Source organism: Candoia aspera, chromosome 2 (assembly GCF_035149785.1).
Source record: "Candoia aspera isolate rCanAsp1 chromosome 2, rCanAsp1.hap2, whole genome shotgun sequence".
NCBI classification, from domain to species: domain Eukaryota; kingdom Metazoa; phylum Chordata; class Lepidosauria; order Squamata; family Boidae; genus Candoia; species Candoia aspera.
Window position 1 is genome coordinate 190,693,974 of NC_086154.1, and position 21,429 is coordinate 190,715,402.

The following is a 21,429-nucleotide window of genomic DNA, read 5'->3' on the forward strand; positions in this document are numbered from 1 at the left end:
CCACAATGCTATGAGTAGATACTAGAAAAGGGGTACAGTAAAAAAAGTTACAACATCCTGTTCCCTGCACCTGTCCAGCCTAGATCTTTAACCATTACAATAGTTATTAGAACATTTGTAGAATGTCCTTACTACTATGTCTAAAGTCTTAAATGGATTATTTAATTATTCCAATGGGCACCAGCTGTTATTGTCAGATTGGAATAGCTACAAATCTAACAGCCCATGTAGGCATCTACCAAGAATGTACCCTGACTGTGGATGTCTTAGAGTATTAGTATTCACTGGAAGGGATTTCGCATCTGGTTCAGTCTTCCAAACAAACACTATTCCAGATACCCAGTGCAACTGTGTCATTGTCCCATATAGCTGAATACTGTTTGGAAGGCCACAGCCTTGACACATTTGTAGAATTTTTTTGATCAATTATTTGTTACTGTGCTTCAATGGCTAGAGATATATCACTGACTATTCTGCTTACTTGACCTTGTGATCACTTGTGATTTCCTTAGCAACTTTACTGGCTCTGAATGCCAATTAGTAAACATCAGCAACACATACCCAACACTATAAAAGGTGATTCTATAAAACACAGATGATTATTTCCAACTCAAAAATTTTTCTCTTTGTCTTCCTAATTAGTTGTCTAAATATATGTTTCTTGCTGTGTCTGAAAAGGGTCTGTGACCCAACTGCATACAATATACAAGCTCCCTAAATTAAGCCCTACACAGAAGCTTGAGTATTTTAAACCCTGCTACCTCACCAGGCAATCAGCTTGGAAGGAGCACAAAAGGACAAGTGTAGTTATAGCAAGTGTTGACAAACAAAAGGGACAATTCTGACTTTACATTGGTGAGCATTTTGGGGATGATGCAGAATGCCATGAAAAATTGTTACAATGTAAACTGCCAAGTATATCACAAGTTCCTTATAGAACACATACTATGAACAGTTTTGAGAAACTATTTTTTTAAAGCAACCAATTTTATGCTTAATTGATTAATATTTTATGAGTTTGGAAAAGCATATTTTACTAATTTTTAATGACAAGGAAGCCTGTTTAAAAATTCCCAGAGTGCATCTTTTATGATACAACTGTGGTAAGAATGATCAGATATTAAAATAATTATTTCGCTTCCAGCATGTATAACAACGCTAATGGGAATTATGTTTTGAAATGTCATTCTCTATCAAACTATTTTCTAATTTAGAATAATGGGAAATTCTAGTACTGGATATATTATTTAATATTTTTTATCACTTAGAAATAGTGTTTATTTCTAGGATCCTTTAAATAAAATATCATTAAACCTTCAAACATTTTAGTAAGTGCCATTTAATTCATGGACTAGACTGTCTTTCCAGTCTTGCTAATTTTGATCAGTATCTAGTCTAGCTATTTATATCACTTTTAAAAAATAAAATAAAAAATATAAACAACCTAATTCATTTCCGTAGATATCTAGGTTGTTTGCAGTCATCGAAGAGTAACTCATAGAGTTGAATATTATATTTTCAGTTCTTTGCAAGAGAGAGTTCAATGAATTTCTTAATGTGACAGGCAAAGATAACAGAGTAAGCAACTTATTATGTGTCAGAGGCCATTAAAAAGAAAAAAGACAGAATATATATACTTTTTTTTTTTGCAGGTGGGGATAACAAGGCATCTGGCTTCCTGGCTCTTGACAATCTAGTTAAGTAACTGATTGACAGAATGTTGGCACCAGCTTTGGAAGAATCAATCAGCCTCAGCTCAAGGTAGGGAAGTTTCTGAAATGTGAAGCTGTATCATAAGACCTCATTTGCAATGTTGATTAGACTTCACTAGCACACAAGAATATACACTGCATGAGAAAAGTAGAATTAAGAGTCTCTTCTAAACTGAAAGCAGCATCACAAAAGCCAAGGTTTGTTTTAATGTATTGAAATGCTTTTTCATCAAATCTGAAAGTCAACTTCTACTGAATTAAAAATAAGCACTAAAATAAATGCAGTTTCCACTGAATAAACATAAGCACTCACCATATAAACATGCTGATCCAAGTTTAATTTTATTTGAAAATCATAAAAGTTGGTATCTACAGAATTTTGATTTATTAGAATTATATTATGAAATAGTGAATTAAAATGATAAAATCTAGAAAGACATGTTGGTAGCAAAGCTGAGCCTCAAATTGTAAATCCATATTGCCTAATCTAGTATTCTAGAATGCAATTTTCTTGGTTTTCCGCATGGAAAACAACAGAATATTGGCTGGAAATTCTGAAAATGGTCATTCAAGATATCCGGTTTTCCCTAGACTTGGAAAGGTTTCTTTAAGGTATAGAAGATATAAAATCATTTCTTCAATTAGGAGAGATGGATTCCTTTCATCATTTTCAAAAATAGGAGAGTTATTGGTATCAATAATCACTAGATGAATGAAATGTTAGATAATAAATGAAGGAATATAGAGTTTGAAGGGACATTTAGGCCATCAGGTCCAGCTCACTGCTGAGAACTGAGATAACTAGATGAATATGAAAATAGGTGGAGGTATCCAGCTAATTTATCAGCCAGCTAGTAACATCTTTTTATTACCAGAGAATAACTTGGAATGCATTTTTGGAATGGAATACTTGGAATGCATTTTTAGGTGAATAGTATATTGGAGACAATTGAGCGCATGTTTTAGTTGAGCATGAACTATTTTCTTCCAATAAGGAACAATCACACTATTAGCAATTTCAAACTGTTTGAAACTTTGTGATTTTAGAAGTGAACATTAGGCTGTGCCAAAATTTATATGAATGCACCGTTATCTCTCACAGTACAGCTCAGCTTTTTAAACTGACAGTTGTCATCAACGTTAGCCCAATGAAAAGTTTTCTTTTTATTATTCTCGGAAGATGTCTCTTGCCACATTTCTCCTTCTGTAAGCAGCTATAACTTTGTAGATAAATATTCAAACTGCAACTATCAATTCGCATTAGATTGAATTGTATTAGTCTGTAAGATCATATGCACTCATTTTAAAGTGCTCTAACACTCCATGCTGAATGCAGCAAATCTCTGAAGATGGATTAGTCTATTTCCAGTCCATGTTACTTGCTCATTTGTTCATTCTCTAAATTCCTGAAATGCATGTACATGCACACACATACTTTTAGTTAACCTCACACTCATTTTAAATTAATGATTTCTAAACCTGCTTAACTTTGCATATGTCTAAATGTAATTTCCTCTTAAAATATGCATTTTATTGTATTTATTTTACCTGAGAACTGTGTTATAACATTTGGAAAGCTACTGTACCAAAGGATGGGGTTAGACACAAATTGACAATAATTAAGTTTTCCCCTAGATTTGAATTCTAGCCTAGAATTTTTATAGACTCCATTGATACATCCTAAATAATTCTTTCGGTAAATGTATACTTGGACCTCATGGAAGTTGGCCAAGCAAACTTAATTTTGAAAAGAAGTTTTAAGTCTTAAATTTCTAGAAATACTCAAGGAAATTCCTTCAATATTATAACATTCTGAAAAAAGACCCCCCCCCCATGTATTTCTTCCTCTTCATTCATCTAGCAAAGAATATCAGCTGGTTAAAATGGATTACACCTGAAGTATTGAAACAACTAGTCCAACAAGTAGCAAATGAAGAATGTTCCTCTTGAAAGCTGATTTGTAAGATCTTGCGCCAGATGAGGAAAGTACATCTTCCATCTCCCGTCCTCCTTACTTTCTATAGAGGCGCTATAGAGAGTGTATTGACCAACTGTATTTCCATCTGGTTTGGAGGCTGTAGTGCCTCGGATAGGAAGTCCGTGCAGAGGGTGGTGAGGGCAGCAGAGAAGATAATTGGGATCTCACTGCCTCTCATCCAGGATATAGTATATACAGGGTGTCTGTCCAGAGCTTGAAATATCATCAGTGACTCCTCCCATCCTCATCATGGCCTGTTTTCTTTGTTACCCTCTGGGAAAAGGTTCCGCTGTATCCGACAAAGAACAACCAGATTGGGTAATAGCTTTGTCCCCCAGGCTATTAGACTCCTGAATACGCAATACGTTTTTTTAAGTGGAATGTGGAATGTGTAAAGAATGTATATTTTATAGTAATTATGGCATTTTTATTTTAGTGCTGTGAGCTAACTGCAACGAAATTTCATTTTATTATGCACTTGGTGTATAGTGTATAGTGGAATGACAATAAAGTTATTCTATTCTATTCTTTATTTATTTGTTCAAATATCACTTTTGGGTTGTGGCTGCTTTGTTGAAACACTTTATAAAGAACATTCTGACTGTTAGCCAAGTTTAAGTCAGAGAAATACACTGAGAACTAGTATCTCATGGAATTACGTGTTATAGTTACAGTTCCATAGGAATATTAGACATTTTTCATAATGATTTTTTCCAGATGCTATAGATCACACTACTATTCTGGTAAATTATTTTTGACACAGGGTGACTTTATAGTCATAATGGATGTAAAGCAATGATGGTAGTATTGCATTCTAAGGCAGACGAGTATTCAAATTAGAGATTCACCACCTTAGTATTTCCATCACTTGAACACAAAATTTTATTAGAAATATGGGTAATAAGATACTCTAAGTTACACAAATAAGTTTTGAGTTTTCTTCTGAAAACTCTGAAGTTAATTTGCATTATTACTTCAGTCTGTCCGTGTGTGTGTGTGTGTGTGTAAGATTTTCATTTGCCTGTTGCTCAAATTAAGATTAAAAATACTAGCAAAAGACAATGCATTATGTACAGCTGAGTCATTGATTACCGTAATTTTGAAGTATTCCTACAATTTCTGCTGACAGTTATGAATACCATGATTTAGGGATAGTGTTTTTCCAGTTAACTTAATGTGTAACTTAAAAGAAAAAGAACGTCTGACTATGCTAAATAGGCATTGGAATTTCTATCTCCAGATATTTATGTTATACAAAGTCACAGTTATTTAAATATTTATAAAATGAGATTAGAGAGCAACACTTTTGAAAAAGCAGTTAATAATGGACCAACATCAAGGGAGCCATAAGTATAACAGCAAAGTGCTTTGCAACTCCTTGTGCAGAGGCAGGCCATCAAATTTAATTAAAAGCAGTCAAAAATAAACTGAAAAATTGAACTGTAAAAGCCTATCCTTTGCCAGTAGCTGAAGGCAAAGAGAACGAGAGCCTTGAAAGCAGTAATGAATTGATAAGCCTTACTGGCTGCAACTTGTAATTTGCCTGGTCAGATTTTAGTATCAGTTAAACTAGATTAATAGAGCACATCCTGATTCTCTGTCTTAAATCCTCTTTGCAATCCTTCTCTTAGGGACACCCTGGATAAATGGAAGCCCAAGCAGGTCAAAGTTTCAATTTGTCTCCTGGCTTCCTTGCTTTTTCTAAATAATTCTGGCATCCACATTGGCAGATATGCAGAGCAAAGGCTCCAGGACAATTTAAAGATTGAAATAAATCTTTTTATTGACTGGAATTTGCTTTTGTGGAGATCATTTAATGCCTTAATGCAATGGGGTTTGGAAATGCCTGCAACAGAAGCTCTTGGCATCTCCATCTGCCACTAGGGGCTGTCATGGTGAAATGAATAATAAGAAAGCTCATTTCTAATGTTATGGGGCTAGTACATTTATTGCTGCTTTAAATGATCAGATTAATGTGGGTCTGTGCAAACTGTACCACAAGGACAAAAACAATTTACTCAAGATCATTTTATTTTTTTTTATAATAATGTTCTTTAATGAAGCTAAAGGTTCCCTGCTGTGACCTTATTATGTTTTCTAACATCAGTAGGAAACAGATTATGTTGAATTGAAAGCAAGCTCATGAAACAGCAGGAATTTTGCAAGGAAAGATCAATTATACTTTTTTTCTCCAAATACTTTATGTGGAGCTAGGAAACGCTAAAGAAAAGACTGCATACACACAGTGTTAAAATCAGTGTTCTTACACAGAGAAAAAATGAACTGCAATACCAAATGATGTCATAAGTCAAGTCAATCAACATGTGTACTGCACATTACAGTGAAGAATTGGATTAGATAGAGTTGATTATATTGTAGGCAACATATGTCTTCTCAAAACAACTTTTTATTAATACCAGTAATTTATCTCTCTAATACTGAAAAGTTGATATACTGAACAGTGTGAAGAAGAAAGGTCAGCAAGCTGCAATTGATTAATTTGTTTTCAAGCTGTTAAATGCCATCCTGTGTTAAAACTGATTAAAGGTCTTCAAAATGATTCAGTTTTTGCTTTTTAATCTGACTATGATCAACAACTGAAATTTTGAATGTAAAAAATACAAACTCTCATCAGCTCTCAGCTTTATGTGACAGAAATCATCAGTTTACACAGTTTTCATTTTACAAAGTAAACTTTGTAAGGAAACTAAGTTTTTACCAGGTCAGTTCACATGGTACTTTAAAGGAGGACACTATTATTTAAATTTGAGGACATCTATAAAGATCTCAAATGAAATAATTTAAAAAATAGGGTCTGAATCTTGCTTATTCAGGAGCATTCATACCCTCCGCAATATGTCATACCCAGTGCCACCACACAGAAATCAGCTTTCTCCTTTTCTGTGATGTTAGTTTAGGGATGCTTACAACATGTTTTTGTTCTGAGAATATCTGATTAAGATAAGGCATCTGTTTGAATGTTGGAATAGTAAATTATGCTTCCGAGATTTTTTAAAAAATGTATGGCTGGAAAGGGGAATATAAATGTCACTATTTAATTCAAGAAGGAAGAAGTCATTGCTATCCATGGCAAGTAGTTACATATACAATATTTGTACAATTAAAGTTTATAGATTTCTTTTCCTCCTTAGGGAAGCTGGGAGTCCAGTTTCTGTGTGTTAATCAGCCTTTTCAAATCTGATTTCATCCAGATATGTTAGGATAAAATTCCCAGAATTTTGGGCCAACATGGCAATTCACCATGCTGGCCAGGAATTCTGGGGGTTGAGGTTCCAACACATCTGCAGAGTGCTAGACTGAAAATGCTTGTTCAGGCAATGGAAAATTTCATACAAAAAGGATTAATATTTAAATACAGAAAAAACATTATGAAAAACTGAAATCTTCATAAACAGAAGGAATGAAATGGAATGTTATATGTAGCATCACAATTTTGTTGAACCATGGAGACTAAACTTCAATCTTCACTCAACTACAGGACTCAGTGGATGACTTTAGGCCAGTTAGAGATATAAGTGTGATGCATAAATAATATACATGAAGGCATTTTGTTCCACAAAGAAATATAGGAATATTTGCTAAGCTTTATTAATAATGTATTGTGGGTATATTGTGGGTTATATACTGCTAGATGATGTCGGACTTTTGTCTTTAACATTTGGGCTGGAAATGGCTAATTCAAGTAACACAAATCCAAGAGCTTTGATTAAAGGTGTTTCTTAGAAAGACTGTAACATTTACAATACAAGAATTCCAGAGAGTACTTTACTTTCAGTTGAGACACTTATATATAAACATCTTTGGAGCAGTAAAACCTCTCCATTTTCTCCTGCTGCTTGTGCAGAGGGCTGGGTGCTACTTTCTTTGGTGAAGGAAGGGCAGTGTCCACCTATTCCCTGTTTTGATAATTGTCACCCTTTTATCAGTGTGAGAAGTAACTCCAGGCCTGCTCTTTATTAGAATAATTATTTCACTTAAGAACTTGGCTTCAAGCAAGGAGAAACAATTTTTTACCAAGCAGATTCATAAGAGCAAACTCATAACTTTAACAGCCTTAATATTAAATGATCTTGTCAAAGGTCCTTTATAGGGGTGAGAGTGTTAGCTGTAGAATTCCATGCCTACTCCTAAAGTTTTGTGTATTGAGCTTCATGTCTAATATATTATGAATGAGTTGTTTTGGGTCCATTCTGCTGTTGAACATAGGCATCAAATTGGTTTTCACTGCTAATGGGTTAAGTTTAGGGGATACTACATGGCACAGCAAATACAGTACTTACCTATCAAGTACAAATGTGAAACTATATAAACAAAAACTTGCATTTTGCATTACAAACCATTTTTGCAGATATTCTAGCCATGTAGCATAATATATGGGGGAGGTGTGCCACTGCTTTACACCAAAGCTACCTACTACTGTTACAAAAGTGTGTATTGTAAAACCAAGAATAGAAGGAACTGGTGTGATGTAGTGCTTAAGGACTAGGGAGACTCAAAGTCAGATATACAGTCAATCACAGAAGCTCACAGGATGACTTGGGTCGATCACTCTCTTAGTACGACCTACCTCATAGGGTTCTCATAGGAAAATTATTCTTCTTTGAGCTCCAAGAGGAAAAGTGGGGTAAAAATCTAACAAAATATCTTCACCCCACTTTTTGGTGATTTTCACTCAGCAACTAAGCATATCTTAGAGAATGAGAGGATAAGGAAGTATCTTTCTTTATATCAGTAGCTTTTAGGAACAAATGCAATGTCTAAAAGGACTATTTTAAATTACTATAATTAATACATTTTAAATTACTATATTTAATTGTTGTCCCTTCTGACAATAAACAAGGAGGCTCTATCTGGCTATTGATATGGAATATAGCCAGATCGAAGAATAGAATGTCAGATGGAAATCTGTTGGAGATCCTGTCCAAGTTCAACATTATAGCACTCCAAGAATCATGGTTGACCACTGTTGATAAAGAAGCTTATTTATCAGGCTTTAGATCCTGGCCTACACTAGTGCAGAAATTCAAGATAAAAGGGTGGGCCTCAGGGGGATTGTGTATACTTGCTAAGGCAAAGCTGGGCTGGCAAGGGCAGGAACTGGTCTTCAGAGAAGACATCTTCTAGTTATCAAATATAAATCATCCAGTTTTGCTACTGAATGTATATCTACCCCCATATTCCTCTCCCCGCTTACCTCCAACATATGGCTGCAGTTAGTAAAGACATCCTAGGAGGCAAAGACGATCACTTTGTATATCTCTCCACTTTCCAAGCTGGGAATGCTAGTAGTGTCCCACACTACTTATGTGTCTCAGCAAACAAAACCAAGTTATTCTCAGACATTCAAGTCTATGTGAGGGAGAATAGTGATCATCAACCAATTGCAGTCAACTTTGAAGGCAGTTCCTATACAGAACCACCCATACCACATGATAAGAGGCTACTTGCTAACCTCGAAGTAAGGCAAGCCAGGAAGCTCAAATGGACTATGCTGGACACCAAGGTAATTGCTAACTTTATGAACTCTGAATGGGCCCAGTCCTGGTTGCATCTACCCAAGACCCAAACAAAATTTTCACCGGGTATGCTAATCTGTGTTCCATGTTAAGAAACATTTAGTGGATAAATTGCCAGCTAGGAACTCTCAGGCCACAAGATTAAATGGGTTTGACCATGATTGCTCTTGCTCAAGAAAGACTCTAAGAGCAGCCATGTGTTTGATTCAAAGAAACCTTACGCCAAACAATCACATCAAGATGTTAAAGCTCAGATATAATTACAAGAAACTAATAGCCACCGAGAAGGCCCCATACACAGCTACACTTTAGTCTAAGCTAGAAAACTCAGTGAACGTGTCCAACTCAAGTCATATTTTAGAACATCATATCTGATATGCTAAAGGAGCGTAAGCTTATACTTGATATCCCCTTGGGAAGATTTTTATATTAACTTATTCACCAACCAGGATCACCCAGAAAAGATGACTATTGAGTTATTGACCCTTGATAACCTCCCTCCTTGACCACCAGTGCAAGTGACAGAAATTAAACATATTATTCAGTCACTGAAACCCAGTAAGGTACCTGATGAAGACTTCAAACAAAGTTCCGTAAAGGCCACAGCAAGCTCTAAAATGCTAACTAAAGTACTCAGTTATAACCACCCAAGCACTCTGATCTCCATTTTAAAGGTCCATAAAGCAAAAATTGCACCAGTGCCAACGTATGGTACAGAATTGTGGGGCTTATCAAAGTGCCCCTACTCAAAATCAAGCATGCTTTTTAAGATTTATTCAGGGGACTGACAGGAATACACCTGTGGCAGAAGTCAGTGTCCTAACAGCCAGGAACCACGCTGAGACAAGGAATAGGTCTCTAGTGCTTTATTACTGCTATATTAGACAGAAAATCCTAACAAACTGAAGAAGCGTGGGAAAAACCCAGACAGATAAACCCCAAAGGTTAAGGCGGGTCTGATCTGTGTCTCTTTGAATGGCTGCTTAACTCCTCAGTACTACGCATGCATTTTCCCCCCTGGATAGAGGCCCCCTCCTGCTTACCATCAGTACTCATGACAGTCAGAGCTGAAACAGGCATCTACTCCATTTATAGCCTAACAGTAATTAATTTAACTACTGGTGGAGGATTCTCCCATTAGAATGTGACAGACTACCAAAAATGGGCACACTTCAACCCACCACATGGATGAATCAACTTCTCAGAATCATCTCACAGCTTAGCTTCTCAACACAATATCTAGTCTCAGCCAGACATCAGGCCAAGGTAATATTCAAACAAAGAGTCTTAGACATAAATGCCCAAACCAACATTGAGTCACCTGCAAACATCAGGTCATTGAAATGGCTGGCCAAGAATAAAACATCTTTTCAGACAGAAAAAGACCTGACAATGGGTCTGATTCAACGCCATAGGATAGGCCATATTAGATTTGAGCAGCTGGATTCTATAGTTAAACACAGACGATTTCACCAAGTGCCATATTCTGAGAGATCATGTGTTTGTGGAGTACCACAAATAGAAGACATTGTGCATGTCCTGTTTAACTGCCAACTATATGCCCCAGCAAGAGCTCAATATTTAGAGATACCACTTGACAGAACTGCATATTTGGACCACAACAAAAAATTATCTTATTTCCTTCAGAGCACAAACGCATATATAGTCACTAGAACTGCTAAGTTTATAGTCAGGACTCTTCACCTGGAAACATGTTTTATGGAACACAATGGGGTTGCATGTAAAGGTGATGCATTCATCTAAACCCATACTGGGTTTTTTTTTAGTACTTAACTTATGTTTCTGTATTTTATTTTATTTAACTTACACTATTTTATCTCATTCTTTTATCTTTAATTTTATCTTACTCTATTTTATCTCATCTTACTCTATTTTACCTTATTTTATTCTATTCTACTGTGGCTGATGTCTATTGTTTCTTGATATAGTAAATTGACTAATTAATAAAGTTCTACTGTACGATACGATACGATACTATACTATACTATATTTAATTAGACCATATGTGAAGAAAATTATATACAATTTGTTCCTTTTATATTTAAAGTCATACTTGTTAAAAAAATCTTTTCAGTCTTAAAAAAACTGTTGTACAATTTGTATATTCAGAATTATCTACATCTAACATGTTCAACATTCAGAAGTCTAGTTAATATATTCTTATATCTGGTTCTAAGTAGTACAGATTAAGTATTTTTGAAGTCAATTCTGTAGACAATATATGGCCCCTAGACTGATTTCTTATTGCAGTAATGCACTGTACTATTTAAACAATGTTTCCAACTGTTTGAATAGGTTGAGCCCAATAAGAATAAAGATAATTAATTGTTGTTACGACTGGCACTAGAACTGAACATTACATTCAAAACCAATTGTCATCCAAATGAGATCCATAGAGTATACTGGGTTCTCACCATAATGTACAGGATTACTATCATGTACCCCGTCCTTATGGCTTGGTATGTTATTCAAATTTATTCCCATTAATAGCTGCTAGTTATAGGAAGGCAAAGCCATAGCACGATGATACCAGGAAAAGGAGTAACTGTTCCAACATTATTGGGAATGAAGTGATTAATTCTGCATGGGAATGACATTTACAGTAGGAGCACAATATCAGTTGAAATATGTCTGAAGTAAAAAACTGAGCAACTTTATCTTACCAGAGAACAAATGTTTCAACAGAGGAAGAAAAGTTTTGTTTGTTTGTTTGAGTAGTATTTGTAGTCATAGCACCAGAAATAATTCTGTTGTCATGACCCAGTCATTAATTTCATCTGTAATATCTGCTTTGATACTAATGATGTACCATCAAATCAGTGTCAATTCTTAGCTTCCACACAAATAGATATTTTTCTATTGTTTCTCTATTTCTAATTTCTATTATTTTTCTATTTCTATTGTTCCCAGTCTGGTTCTACAGGTTTTCTAACTGTGCACCCCTTGCTGCTGTAATTGAGTCCATCCACCTTGCTGCTGGTCATCCTCTTCTTCTCTTTCCTTCCACCTTTCCCAGTGTTATAAACTTTTCCAAAGTTTTAGGTCTTTGCATATTGGGCCCAGAATATGATAATTTGAGCCTGGTCATTTGGCCTTGAATGAGAACTCTGGGTTAATTTGTTTCATAATCCATTTGTTTGTTTCCTTGGCTACCCATGGTGTTCTCAGAAGTCTTCTCCAACACCAACATTCAAAAACATCAATACTCTTTCTATCCCCCTGCTTCAAAGTCTAACTTCTGCTTTCATAAAATGTCATGGGGAAAACCTTTGCCTGCATGATGCTGATCTTTGTAAATATAGATACATCCAGTCATGTGAATATCTTTTTCAAGGCCTTCATTGCTACTCTACTAACAGCTAATCTGCAACATGTATCTTGACTGCTGGTTCCTTTACTGTTGATAGTTGACCCTAAAAGGCAAAAGCAGTCCACCACTTCAACATGTTCATTGTCAATTTTAAGTCCGTACCTGTTGTCATAAATTTGGTCTTCTTTATTTTTAATCTTAGCTCAACTTTTTCACTGTGCTTCTTGACTTTTATTACTAGAACTTGCAGATCCTTTACATTTTCAGGTATCAGCATGGTGTCATTAGCATAGTTTAGGTTATTGATGTTTCTTCCTCCAGTTTTAAAACTGTGCTTATCTTCCAATCCATCTTACCTCAATACAGCTAGTCCTTGCTTAATGACCATTTGTTCAGTGACCATCTGAAGTTATGATGGCACTGAATGAATAGTAGTTATCACTGGTCCTTGAAGTTAGGGCTGTTGCAGTGCCCCTGCAATCACATGATCAAAATTTGGGCACTTGGAAGCCTGCTCACATTTATGGCCACAGTGTATACTTCAGTTTCCCCCACCTGCCTATCTCCCCCCACATTTCTGTCCTTTTGTCCACCCTGCACTCCCCCACCCCCTCTGTCCCCAGCTGACCTTTGCTGTCTTCTTCCTCCCACTACTAATGAGGCACACCCAGCCAAGGCAACTGCTGGCCTTTCATGAGGCCTCCCTGAGGGTGTGCAAAGGCCTTGCAAAGGCCCAGCAGCTGCCTTGGCCAATCATGCTCCAGCAGCAGTGGGAGGAAGAAGATGACAAAGGTCAGCTGGGGTTGGCAGACAGCAGCAGGGATAGGCAGAGGTGGCAGCAGAGTGCCAGGAGGTCAAAAGAGCATAAATGGGTGAGGGGGGTTTGGAGATAGGTGGGGGGAGTTGAAACACTGAATGGTTGCTGCTTTCTTCTGTTTATTTATTTATTTATATTTTATTTTTATCCTGCCTTTATTATTTTTTTTTATAAATAACTCAAGGCAGCGAACATACCTAAACCTCCTTCCTCCTCCTATTTTCTCCACAACAGCAACCCTGTCAGGTGAGCTGGGATGAGAGAGAGTGACTGGCCCAAAGTCACCCAGCCAGCTTTCAGGCCTAAGGTGGGACTAGAACTCACAGTAGCCTGGTTTCTAGCCCATTGCCTTAACCAGTAGACCAAACTGGCTCTCTTTCTTGAGTTTCTTGAGTCTCTGACAGTGTAAGGGTGGAGAACCCAGTTGCAAATGATCTTAAGATCTAAATCCAGAAACTCACAGCACAAGCCACGATGGATATGTAAAGTTCTTTATTAGATCTGTATCTCACTCCCTCAAAGCCACAACTGGGTTCTACTTCCTCCCACCTCCCTCTTTAAGCATCCCGCCTTTTCTTTGTCCCACCCCTTCCTCTCGGTGGTCTTGATGGCCTTCTTCTGCATTGACAGTTTGTGTGATGGTGGCTTTTTGGGCCCTCAGTTTTGAGTGGGATCGTTGCTAGCTACTCTCATCCCTTGCCCCTCCTCTGTTTCTCCTCTGTCCTTCATTCCCACTGATGTGTAAGGGTGGAGCACCCAGTCACAATTAACTATTGCTTCTGGGTTCTCCATCCTTACAGACAGTTCTTTTCAAATTCATCCTTAAGAAGTTACTTGATTTCATTCCATAGTTCCTCTGTCAATTAGGTTTAGAACTTCAAAGTGTTTCCTGATGTTCTCCTTGAAAATTGTATGGTCGAGAACATATCATGGAGATTGGTTGGTTTTCTTTTTTCCCTTTAGATTAACTTGGAATTTATATATGAACAATTCACAATCTGTCCCACAGTCAGCCCTGGCTGTATCTTTGCTGTTATTACTGAGCTCTTCTACTTCCTTGTACCAATAATATAATCCATTTGATTTCTGTGTACTATAGCTGGTGATGTCCATGTATATAGGCATCATTTTGCTTCTAGGAAGACTGTGTTGGCAATGAAGAAATCAATACCATATTTATAATTCTGAAATCGAGACTATATTTCTAATACAGACAACTCAATGAAAATATCAGTTAGAACAGATATGCAACACATATTTAGTTTCTGGAGATATATGGTCTCTCATAAAAACCTAAGTGAATTTCTCATTATTTTCAAGCATTTGATTTAAGTGCGTTTTTGATCCAACACTTTTAGCAGTCTGGGTGATGAAACATATATAACAGTGGCTTCTGTTTTGCAGTTCCATCTCTTTGATTAAGTGCAATCTGCTTTAAAAAACCTATTCTTTTACACCTTATCAGCTGTTGTCTGAATTCTGGTATTACAAGCAACTTATCAGGAGTGTTCATAGTAGAAGCAGGAACATAAGTCTATTAAGCCTGTTCATAGAAAGGATCTACATAGTCCATAAAAGCAGCTGCAAATATTCAAAATAATCCTCAGCAACTGTAATGTGACTATTCTGTTGATTGTACCTCTTTGTATTCCAAAGCAGAGGCAGGCAACTTCCAGGGACATAAGCAGGCCCTGGCCAGATTTCATAAGGATTCTGTAAGTAAGCAGTTCAAAGCTCTGGAGTGAGCAACTTAACCCATCCCTGTTTGTTGTACTGAGAAGAAAGAAAAATAAATCTTCAAAAAGGCAAAGAAAAAATTGCATCCATAAAGGTAAAAGGAAGCATGAGAATGAGATTAACTGTGACTTTTATGTATTTGTTATAAAAGCTCCTTGCTTCAGTTCCAACCTGAAGCAGCTATGGCCATAAGGCCCTTAATTCACATTTGTTTGATATGCCAGTTGGGCCATTTCCTAGACTGGAAGTCTCTTCTCCTGGTCATTCACACCATCGTCACCTCACATTTGGATTGTTGCAATGTGCTGTACGTGGGACTGGCTTGCAGACCACTCAGAAGCTGAAGCTGGTCCAGAACACAGCAGCATGGGTGGTTATGGAAACACTTTGATATCTCTGTGCAACAACTCTGCTGTGTGAGTTGCACTTATTACCAGTGCTGGTTGTGATTTATAAAGCCCTTCATGGCATATTCTCTGGCTATCTAAAGGAACACCTTTTCCCATTGTTTCCACCTATGCAGTAAAATCTAAATAGTGGACATACTCCCAGTCTCACCTTTAAAAGAGTGTCATCTGATGGGACCCACTCAATATGCCTTCTCTGCCACAGTAACTGCCCTCTGGAATATTATTGCCCCAAGGTTCAAGTTGCCCAACCCAGAAGTCCTTTAAACACGTAGCTCTTGCCCCAGGCACTGAATACATGACTTCAGGAGAATTTTATTAATGTGTCGGGGTTATGATCTTCTTCTTTTATTGTGTTGCAGTGTTTTAAACTTGTACCCTGCCCAGAATTGTTATAAGTTGGAAGGCATTATACATTTGATTAGTAAATAAAGAAATAGTCCAGTCTTTCCCAGCCTGATGCCTTCCAGAGTACCCACCCAGAATGAGCTCTAATGCCAACACATCTAAAAATTCTAATCCCAACACATATGGAAAGCAGATTGGGAAATTCACTAAAGAAAATAGCCATTCTTCCCAGGTTACAACTCTGACTGTTAAGCAAGGAAGAATTTTAGCCTCAGATACTCTGAAGATGCCTTGGGTGTTATGATTATCCCAACCTAACCTTTATATTCTACTAACAGATAAAGTATTATCTTATTCTAAGTAATGTTCAATAAATTAGCTCCTTTAGCCTGAAAGATAAAATCACCCTCAGGTTCTGCTCCTGATGACCACATCCATGCAGTTTTCTTGGCAGTGGTGTAGGGAAATTCTTATTAACCCCAGATAACAGCAAACCAACAGCTGAAGAGGGCTTTGAAGTTGCTTTATTGGAACTGTGGCCACAGGGTGTTATTTCTCAGGAGAAGACAGCATTTACAAGAAAGTAAGCATTTTTATCAAGTTGGTTACAGACATAGCTTGCTGTATACCTTATCAGGAACAAACAATGGTTCTCAAACAGTAATTGGTTGAAATGGGGGGGGGGAACCCTCACCTATGACCAGGCACAGTTATCACAAATTCTTTGCTCTGGGAATCACATAAAAATGACTTTTTTTTCTTTCCCATGTAGTTTATTCATCTTATTGATCATTCACCTCCCCCCCCCCACCATACATTGATTTATGCACCTTATTTGCCTTTGCAATAGCTTCTAGCCTCTTCTCTCTCTCTCTCTCTCTCTCTCTCTCTCTCTCTTTCTCTCTCTCTCTCTCTCTGGAAGACTCTCTAAACTGCTTCTAGCCTCTTCTATATGTGCCTTAAGATGGCTTCAGCTGGTATATGCTAATGTCTGCTGATTCCAGCTCTTGCAAGGATTTTGAAGTGGTTCATCATTACCTTTTTTCTGAATATTTTTCCACTCTCCAATCTATTTAATAGACAGCAATTCTCAGGTGGTCTCCTATCAAAATATTAACCATTGTAAACTCCACTTAGCTGCTGCTCTCTGCTGAGGCTCATTAGTTAAGTAGTAGATGTGTGTGTGGGCACACATGTACATATTTTAATAATTGTTAGTCCTGCATAGCAATTGCTAATTAGTTCCTCTAACAATTTTTTTAATCTTATATTTGAAAATCTGCTCAGAAGCAAAAGATGTGTAAAATATAAGCTGTATAAATGCTATTGTAAACTGTAGGATGTATCCGCTCCTGATTAGAAACAAAATCTCCAATATCACAGTAATGCAGCACAAGTATAAAAACTGGAATTGTTATTCAGCTAATTTAAGCAATAGTCTACATATTTTTTAAAGGTACAACTCTAACGTGATTTCAAATGCCAAAATTATGAATTTTGAAATTAAAACTAGAAGGTTATGGCAAAATCTGTACTTTATGCTGAGAAATTTAAAAGTTAGCAATTGAATTTCATGTTTTGTTTGTTAATAGTGTTTTCCAGTGTTATATTCTCCTATCTCCTTTTCCTAATCCATCTGCACTGGCAGTATATAAGATGGTTGAGGTTTGTCAAGATGAGGCTCAATGCACCCTCGAGATATGATTTGCAGTAGAAAAGTGCACCATATTATTTCAAAGCTTTGGCCGATCCCATAGATGAAAGAGCTCATGTCAAATGGAGAAACCCTTCCCAGCACTTCCAATAGCTCACTGGAACAGTTGAAAGAAGCTTCTGTGTATAAAGAGTTGATGAAGTCTACATGCAAAATGAAACTGAACAAATGGTGGGGATATTACTTTATGAAACCACTCAAAGGGATGATTTGCATAGGCTTTTGATGAAGTTAAACATTCCTTCAAAGTTTGCCACATCCCTAATCTGTATGTATCTACTGAAATTCACATTTCTTAATAATGATGGCAGAGCACTTCCATCTACCTAGAGTCCTCCAATTCTTGAGTTTTCTCTTCCTCCAAGTTGTCAGACACTTTAAAAGGTTTCAATGTAGTGGCAGCATTGATTTCTTCATGTTGCTGCAATATATCTCTTCACATGGATCTTCCTTCTCTCCGCTGCTTGCCTAGTGCTTCAGTCTTCTTAGTAATATTTGTTCCAGGAAATGTGTTAGGTTCAGTGAGTTTCTTTCAAAATCTTCAGTAATGAGCATCTTCTTGCCAGTCAGGACATACTGCAACAGACTATTCCTGACATTTGCTTGCTACAGCCAGTTTGGATACATGCTAGGGCTTTTTTCAATGTACTTTTATTGATTCCTGACCTCCATCACCAAACCAGAGCACCTATATTCTCTGGTCTGGCAAGTGCCATATGCTTTTTTAACTTTTTAATAATGATTGTTTTTTCTGAGATGCTTTATTGTTTTATACCTTTGTTGTATGCCGCCTAGCGTCACTTCTTGTGAGATGGGTGGCTATATAAATGTGATAAATAAATAATTTTAAAAATTGTATGCTGATTGATTGATTTAAATGCAGTAATGGAATTTACTGAAGATCTGCTAAGATATGCATGCACATTCTTTGTATCCCATTGTTTGGTTATCAGTTTCTGATGCCTGGATGCCATGCCCCATTTATTTATTTAAAAGTTTTGTAGGGCCACCCATCTTAGAACACAACTCTGGGCAGCTTACAACAACAATAACACCACAAACACAGGAAAAACCATAAAACCAAAACTAAAACCCAGCACTTCAACAAACCACAGGCTCCCATCCCACTCTACCCCAGTGCCTGGGGTATTTCTAACAATACTACTGGCATTTCCTGTTCTGACCACTATTTTGTTATGTGGCCAGATATCAAAGCTTTCTTTTAATGTCATTTTTCGTATTTAGTAGCCCCCAAAATAGATGCTTACTAATCTTGATTTGAAGTAAGATCTGGGCTCTTGCTTTTTTAGATGCATTTAAAAGCTTATATGTGACTACCTTGCTCAGTTCCCAGTTCATAGAGTTTCTTTCTCTCTCTTTCTCTCTCTCTCTCTTTCTCTGTCTCTCTCTCTCTCTCTTAAAATCAAGTTCAGTTGTTTGAGTAAGTTTTATTCCTTGGGGTTTTAGGACATAATTTATGCCTTTTATGGTTTATTTATTTCATACTTTCTTGTGACATTGGTAAAAGTACCAGTTACAGAGCCTGACAGTAAATAATATAAATAATCTTTCATGCCATCAGATTTAGTATTGCAGCATGTAATCATTATCTTTTTTGTCCCATGGGGAAAGAGAATCAAATAAAACATATGACTCAGTTAATTTAGTCCGTTCCAACTAAAGACATCCTTGTGGGAACAGCAGCAGGAAGCACTGTACTAGCAAATGCTGCTTGTATTTTCCAATGTCACATTGTTTGTTCAAAGGAAAGCAAGAAAAGAGAGAAAATAGGGACAAAGTAGCATTGACTAGCCAGCAAGTAGATCAAGGCAGGAAAGCCATGGATGATCTACAAAGGAAAAACATGTTATTAATATCTGAAAACATAACATGATAAAAGTTAACCCACATCCTGCTCACTCCTGGGATGGAGCAGCAGCACTGGGAGATGGTGTGCTGTTCTGGGTTTTTTTGTGAGACATTTCATGTAGCTGCATCACCTTCCCTTGACATACTGTGATGATGGTGATGGTGATGGTGATGATGATGATGATGATTTATGGCCATTGACTCCAAAAGACTCTGGCTGATATTAAGGTGGGGCCAGTCAGCTGGTGTGTTTTGTTAACAGCAGCTTTTGGCATGTCGATAGCTGTTTTTCCCCAGAAAAGTGGCCTCTATGCCACAGGTAAAAATGGTACACCACATTGCTTCATGTCGTCATGTCCAGGAGTACTTTGCTCAAATAGCTGAGAAAAAGTAAGGCAATTCGTTTTATTACAAAAAAAAAAAAAATAGAACAGTGAAGGGTAATGCTAACAGCACAGAGAAATGTAAGAGAAAAATTAAGACATAAAGATGTATGAATATTAAAATTAATCTATAAATAAATTTTAAGGTAAAGGTAAAGGTTTCCCTTGACATTAAGTCCAGTCATGTCCGACTCTAGGGGGCGGTGCTCATCTCTGTTTCAAAGCCGAAGAGCCAGCATTTGTCTGTAGACAGTTCCGTGGTCATGTGGCCGGCATGACTACACGGAACGCCGTTACTTGCCCGCCAAAGCGGTACCTATTCATCTACTCACATTTGCATGTTTTCGAACTGCTAGGTTGGCAGGAGCTGGGACTAGCAATGGGAGCTCACCCCGTCACACGGATTTGAACCGCCAACCTTCCGATCGGCAAGCTCAGCAGCTCAGGGGTTTAACCCGCAGTGTTCAACTACAGAATTCAGATTTGATTGTTCTGGGGCTTTTTCTGCAGAACATTTATTGAACTACAAAACAAATAAAATGAAATCAAATTTATTTAATTATGGTCAACAACCAGCAAGGTAAACAGCAAAACGCAGAAGCAATGTCCAAATATAGCTAAGATGGTGTAACAGTCATAAAACGTACAAAAAAGTAAGAGAAAAATGGAATTAAATGCAGTAAAACAGTATAAAGCCTAAGATAAAATAGAAATACAATAGCAGAGAAATACAGTGACATAAAGGAAACTTTATAATGCCATCCCTGCAAGATTAGGATATCTTATGGCTCCTAATGGGGTTGGCAAAGGTTTGGCTGTAGCCAAACTGAGATAAAAGAACAATACATGCAAACAGGTTTCAGGTTCATTCTGATCACAAGAACTGCATCTCTTGGTGAATGGAGTCCTACTATACCTCCCATCTAGTATGCAGAGGGTCAGATGTTGAAGCATGCCAGAGAATGGCTTTACAGTGTGCGGAGCAACCAAGTTGAGAGCCCACCACTGAAAGATACCCAGCTCCATCTGCTCTGTGATGTCAATAAACTTTTTTTCAAAAGATGCTGCTGCATTGCATATTAACTCAGTCAAGCAACTGAGGAATATTTACATGGCATGAAAACGGTTCAGTCGAGGGAGAGGTTGTTAAAGCAAGTTCATTTTAGCCTGAAATAGTCATATGACTGCTTGGGCCTAAGCCAATTCCCCCTGTCAGCTATGACATCCAGACCGGAAGAAAAGGGGTGACAGACTTTTAACCCAGTTGGCTGGATGCTAGCAGAAAGATGGCTTTTTAGAGGGGTCCCACAAAAGCATAGATGCATGTTGTGGGTGGGGAGGGGGAGGGCATAATTATTATTATATAAACTTGTATACTGCCTCTCAGTGACTCTGGGTGACTCACAACAATCAAACAAAGACGTTGCAATCAAAACAATAAAAGATAAAAGATGGCAAGCATGATAAAGTGTGGGCTTTCACTCTTCCTCACCAAAGTCTTGGGTAAAAAGCCAGGTCTTTGTGGTTCTTCTAAACAACAGCAGAGTGAGATTAGAAAGAAAGGAGCTAGGGTAAAACACTTCATCTTCAATTTCA

The 21,429-nt window shown here is 37.2% G+C and overlaps 1 long non-coding RNA gene across 1 annotated transcript in view; it reads left to right on the forward strand.

The window, feature by feature from the left end:
- Window positions 1-1,651: 1,651 nt before the first annotated feature.
- The window catches only part of LOC134492544 (uncharacterized), a 317,255-nt gene continuing 297,477 nt past the window's right edge, over window positions 1,652-21,429 (forward strand). The window contains exon 1 of the long non-coding RNA XR_010067462.1: window positions 1,652-1,761. This is a non-coding gene — a long non-coding RNA (uncharacterized LOC134492544). The remainder of the gene's footprint in view (window positions 1,762-21,429) is intronic.